This window comes from Camelus bactrianus, chromosome 8, assembly GCF_048773025.1.
Source record: "Camelus bactrianus isolate YW-2024 breed Bactrian camel chromosome 8, ASM4877302v1, whole genome shotgun sequence".
Classification (NCBI taxonomy): domain Eukaryota; kingdom Metazoa; phylum Chordata; class Mammalia; order Artiodactyla; family Camelidae; genus Camelus; species Camelus bactrianus.
Window position 1 is genome coordinate 89,164,534 of NC_133546.1, and position 5,945 is coordinate 89,170,478.

A 5,945-nucleotide genomic window follows, 5' to 3' on the forward strand; every position below is an offset into this window, starting at 1 on the left:
GCAATCCGTTCCCTTTGTTCTAGATGAACGAACGTCTCTCCACATGCTCAGTTCTGAGAGATAAGTGTGGGTGAAAGACGTCCTTCAACTAGCTTGTTGGGAACACAAAGTTTCTTTTCACTTGCAAACTCCACTCCATACATATATATGGGGAGGTACTAGCTCCAACTCTGTTTTACAGTGCAAACTGCAGGAACTCCAAACCGGCACTAGGAAACCGACCGAGAAACCAGAGTAAAAGTTTCTCCTGCAACCCGTTCCCTTTGTGCTAGATGAACGAACGTCTCTCCACATGCTCAGTCCTGAGAGATAAGTGTGTGTGAAAGCCGTCCTTCACCTAGCTTGTTGGGAACACAAAGTTTCTTTTCACTTGCAAACTGCACTCCATACATATATATAGGGAGGTACTAGCTCCAACTCGGTTTTACAGTGCAAACTGCAGGAACTTCAACCCGGCACTAGGAAACAGACTGAGAAACCAGAGTAAAAGTTTCTCCTGCAACCCGTTCCCTTTGTGCTAGATGAACGAACGTATCTCCACATGCTCAGTTCTGAGAGATAAGTGTGTGTGAAAACCGTCCTTCACCTAGCTTGTTGGGAACACAAAGTTTCTTTTCACTAGCAAACTCCACTCCATACATATATATGGGGATGTACTAGATCCAACTCGGTTTTACAGTGCAAACTGGAGGAACTTCAAACCGGCACTAGGAAACCGACTGAGAAACCAGAGTAAAAGTTTCTCCTGCAACCCGTTCCCTTTGTGCTAGATGAACGAACGTCTCTCCACATGCTCAGTTCTGAGACATAAGTGTGTGTGAAAGCCGTCCGTCACCTAGCTTGTTGGGAACACAAAGTTTCTTTTCACTTGCAAACTCCACTCCATACATATATATGGGGAGGTACTAGCTCCAACTCGGTTTTACAGTGCAAACTGCAGGAATTTCAAACCGGCACAAGGAAACAGACTGAGAAACCAGAGTAAATATTTCCCCAGCAACCCTTTCCCTTTGTGCTAGATGAACGAACGTCTCTCCACATGCTCATTTCTGAGAGATAAGTGTGGGTGAAAGCCTTCCTTCACCTAGCTTGTTGGGAACACAAAGATTCTTTCACTTGCAAACGCCACTCCATACATATATATGGGGAGGTACTAGCTCCAAATCAGTTTTACAGTGCAAACTGCAGGAACTTCAAACCGGCACTAGGAAACAGACTTAGAAACCAGAGTAAATATTTCCCCAGCAACCCTTTCCCTTTGTGCTAGATGAACGAACGTCCCTCCACATTCTAATTTCTGAGAGATAAGTGTGGGTGAAAGCCTTACTTCACCTAGCTTGTTGGGAACACAAAGATTCTTTTCATTTGCAAACGCCACTCCATACATATATATGGGGAGGTACTAGCTCCAAATCGGTTTTACAGTGCAAACTGCAGGAACATCAAAACGGCACTAGGAAACAGACTGAGAATCCAGAGTAAAAGTTTCTCCTGCAACCCGTTCCCTTTGTGCTAGATGAACGAACGTCTCTCCACATGCTCAGTCCTGAGAGATAAGTGTGTGTGAAAGCCGTCCTTCATCTAGCTTGTTGGGAACACAAAGTTTCTTTTCACTTGCAAACTCCAATCCATACATATATATAGGGAGGTACTAGCTCCAACTCGGTTTTACAGTGCAAACTGCAGGAACTTCAACCCGGCACTAGGAAACAGACTGAGAAACCAGAGTAAAAGTTTCTCCTGCAACCCGTTCCCTTTGTGCTAGATGAACGAACGTATCTCCACATGCTCAGTTCTGAGAGATAAGTGTGTGTGAAAGCCGTCCTTCACCTAGCTTGTTGGGAACACAAAGTTTCTTTTCACTAGCAAACTCCACTCCATACATATATATGGGGATGTACTAGATCCAACTCGGTTTTACAGTGCAAACTGGAGGAACTTCAAACCGGCACTAGGAAACCGACTGAGAAACCAGAGTAAAAGTTTCTCCTGCAACCCGTTCCCTTTATGCTAGATGAACGAACGTCTCTCCACATGCTCAGTTCTGAGACATAAGTGTGTGTGAAAGCCGTCCGTCACCTAGCTTGTTGGGAACACAAAGTTTCTTTTCACTTGCAAACTCCACTCCATACATATATATGGGGAGGTACTAGCTCCAACTCGGTTTTACAGTGCAAACTGCAGGAATTTCAAACCGGCACAAGGAAACAGACTGAGAAACCAGAGTAAATATTTCCCCACCAACCCTTTCCCTTTGTGCTAGATGAACGAACGTCTCTCCACATGCTCATTTCTGAGAGATAAGTGTGGGTGAAAGCCTTCCTTCACCTAGCTTGTTGGGAACACAAAGATTCTTTCACTTGCAAACGCCACTCCATACATATATATGGGGAGGTACTAGCTCCAAATCAGTTTTACAGTGCAAACTGCAGGAACTTCAAACCGGCACTAGGAAACAGACTTAGAAACCAGAGTAAATATTTCCCCAGCAACCCTTTCCCTTTGTGCTAGATGAACGAACGTCTCTCCACATGCTAATTTCTGAGAGATAAATGTGGGTGAAAGCCTTACTTCACCTAGCTTGTTGGGAACACAAAGATTCTTTTCATTTGCAAACGCCACTCCATACATATATATGCGGAGGTACTAGCTCCAAATCGGTTTTACAGTGCAAACTGCAGGAACATCAAAACGGCACTAGGAAACAGACTGAGAATCCAGAGTAAAAGTTTCTCCTGCAACAAGTTCCCTTTGTGCTAAATGAAGGAACGTCTCTCCACATGCTCAGTTCTGAGAGATAAGTGTGTGTGAAAGCCGTCCTTCACCTAGCTTGTTGGGAACACAAAGTTTCTTTTCACTTGCAAACTCCACTCTGTACATATATATGGGGAGGTACTAGACCCAACTCGATTTTACAGTGCAAACTGCAGGAAATTCAAACCGGCACTAGGAAACAGACTGAGAAAACAGAGTAAAATTTTCTCCTGCAACCCGTTCCCTTTGTGCTAGATGAACGAACGTCTCTCCACATGCTCAGTTCTGAGAGATATGTGTGTGTGAAAGCCGTCCTTCACCAAGCTTTTTGGGAACACAAAGTTTCTTTTCAGTTGCAAACTCCACTCCATACATATATATGGGGAGGTACTAGCTCCAACTCGGTTTTACAGTGAAAACTGCAGGAACTTCAAACCGGCACTAGGAAACAGATTGAGAATCCAGAGTAAAAGTTTCTCCTGCAAACCGTTCCTTTTGTGCTAGATGAACGAACGTCTCTCCACATGCTCAGTTTTGAGAGATAAGTGTGTGTGAAAGCCGTCCTTCACCTAGCTTGTTGGGAACACAAAGATTCTTTTCAGTTGCAAACTCCACTCCTTACATATATATGGGGAGGTACTAGCTCCAACTCGGTTTTACAGTGCAAACTGCAGGAATTTAAAAACCGGCACTAGGAAACAGACTGAGAAACCAGAGTAAAAGTTTCTCCTGCAACCCGTTCCCTTTGTGCTAGATGAACGAACGTCTCTCCACATGCTCATTTCTGAGAGATAAGTGTGGGTGAAAGCCTTCCTTCACCTAGCTTGTTGGGAACACAAAGATTCTTTCACTTGCAAACGCCACTCCATACATATATATGGGGAGGTACTAGCTCCAAATCAGTTTTACACTGCAAACTGCAGGAACTTCAAACCGGCACTAGGAAACAGACTTAGAAACCAGAGTAAATATTTCCCCAGCAACCCGTTCCCTTTGTGCTAGATGAACGAACGTCTCTCCACATGCTCAGTTCTGAGACATAAGTGTGTGTGAAAGCCGTCCGTCACCTAGCTTGTTGGGAACACAAAGTTTCTTTTCACTTGCAAACTCCACTCCATACATATATATGGGGAGGTACTAGCTCCAACTCGGTTTTACAGTGCAAACTGCAGGAATTTCAAACCGGCACAAGGAAACAGACTGAGAAACCAGAGTAAATATTTCCCCAGCAACCCTTTCCCATTGTGCTAGATGAACGAACGTCTCTCCACATGCTCATTTCTGAGAGATAAGTGTGGGTGAAAGCCTTCCTTCACCTAGCTTGTTGGGAACACAAAGATTCTTTCACTTGCAAACGCCACTCCATACATATATATGGGGAGGTACAAGCTCCAAATCAGTTTTACAGTGCAAACTGCAGGAACTTCAAACCGGCACTAGGAAACAGACTTAGAAACCAGAGTAAATATTTCCCCAGCAACCCTTTCCCTTTGTGCTAGATGAACGAACGTCTCTCCACATGCTAATTTCTGAGAGATAAGTGTGGGTGAAAGCCTTACTTCACCTAGCTTGTTGGGAACACAAAGATTCTTTTCATTTGCAAACGCCACTCCATACATATATATGGGGAGGTACTAGCTCCAAATCGGTTTTACAGTGCAAACTGAAGGAACATCAAAACGGCACTAGGAAACAGACTGAGAATCCAGAGTAAAAGTTTCTCCTGCAACAAGTTCCATTTGTGCTAAATGAAGGTACGTCTCTCCACATGCTCAGTTCTGAGAGATAAGTGTGTGTGAAAGCCGTCCTTCACCTAGCTTGTTGGGAACACAAAGTTTCTTTTCACTTGCAAACTCCACTCTGTACATATATATGGGGAGGTACTAGACCCAACTCGATTTTACAGTGCAAACTGCAGGAACTTCAAACCGGCACTAGGAAGCAGACTGAGAAACCAGAGTAAAAGTTTCTCCTGCAACCATTTCCCTTTGTGCTAGATGAACGAACGTCTCTCCACATGCTCAGTTTTGAGAGATAAGTGTGTGTGAAAGCCGTCCTTCACCTAGCTTGTTGGGAACACAAAGATTCTTTTCAGTTGCAAACTCCACTCCTTACATATATATGGGGAGGTACTAGCTCCAACTCAGTTTTACAGTGCAAACTGCAGGAATTTAAAAACCGGCACTAGGAAACAGACTGAGAAACCAGAGTAAAAGTTTCTCCTGCAACCCGTTCCCTTTGTGCTAGATGAACGAACGTCTCTCCACATGCTCAGTTCTGAGAGATAAGTGTGTGTGAAAGCCGTCCTTCACCAAGCTTTTTGGGAACACAAAGTTTCTTTTCAGTTGCAAACTCCACTCCATACATATATATGGGGAGGTCCTAGCTCCAACTCGGTTTTACAGTGAAAACTGCAAGAACTTCAAACCGGCACTAGGAAACAGACTGAGAAACCAGAGTAAAAGTTTCTCCTGCAAACAGTTCCTTTTTTGCTTGATAAACGAACGTCTCTCCACATGCTCAGTTCTGAGAGATATGTGTGTGTGAAAGCCGTCCTTCACCTAGCTTGTTGGGAACACAAAGTTTCTTTTCAGTTGCAAACTACACTCCGTATATATATATGGGGGGGTACTAGCTCCAAATCGGTTTTACAATGCAAAATGCAGGAATTTCAAACCGGCACAAGGAAACAGACTGAGAAACCAGAGTAAAAGTTCTCCAGGAACCCGATCCATTTGTGCTAGATGAACGAACGTCTCTCCACATGCTCAGTTCTGAGAGATATGTGTGGGTGAAAGCCGTCCTTCACCTAGCTTGTTGGGAACACAAAGTTTCTTTTCACTTGCAAACTCCACTCCATACATATATATGGGGAGGTACTAGCTCCAACTCGGTTTTACAGTGCTAACTGCAGGAACTTCATACCAGCACTAGGAAACAGACTGAGAAATCAGAGAAAAAGTTTCTCCTGCAACCCGTTCCCTTTATGCTAGATGAACGAACGTCTCTCCACATGCTCAGTCCTAGATATAAGTGTGTGTGAAAGTGGTCCTTCACCTAGCTTGTTGGGAAACAAAGTTTCTTTTCACTTGCAATCTCCACTCCATACATATATAAGGGGAGGTACAAGCTCCAACTCGGTTTTACAGTGAAAAGTGCAGGAACTTCAAACCGGCACTAGGAAGCAGACT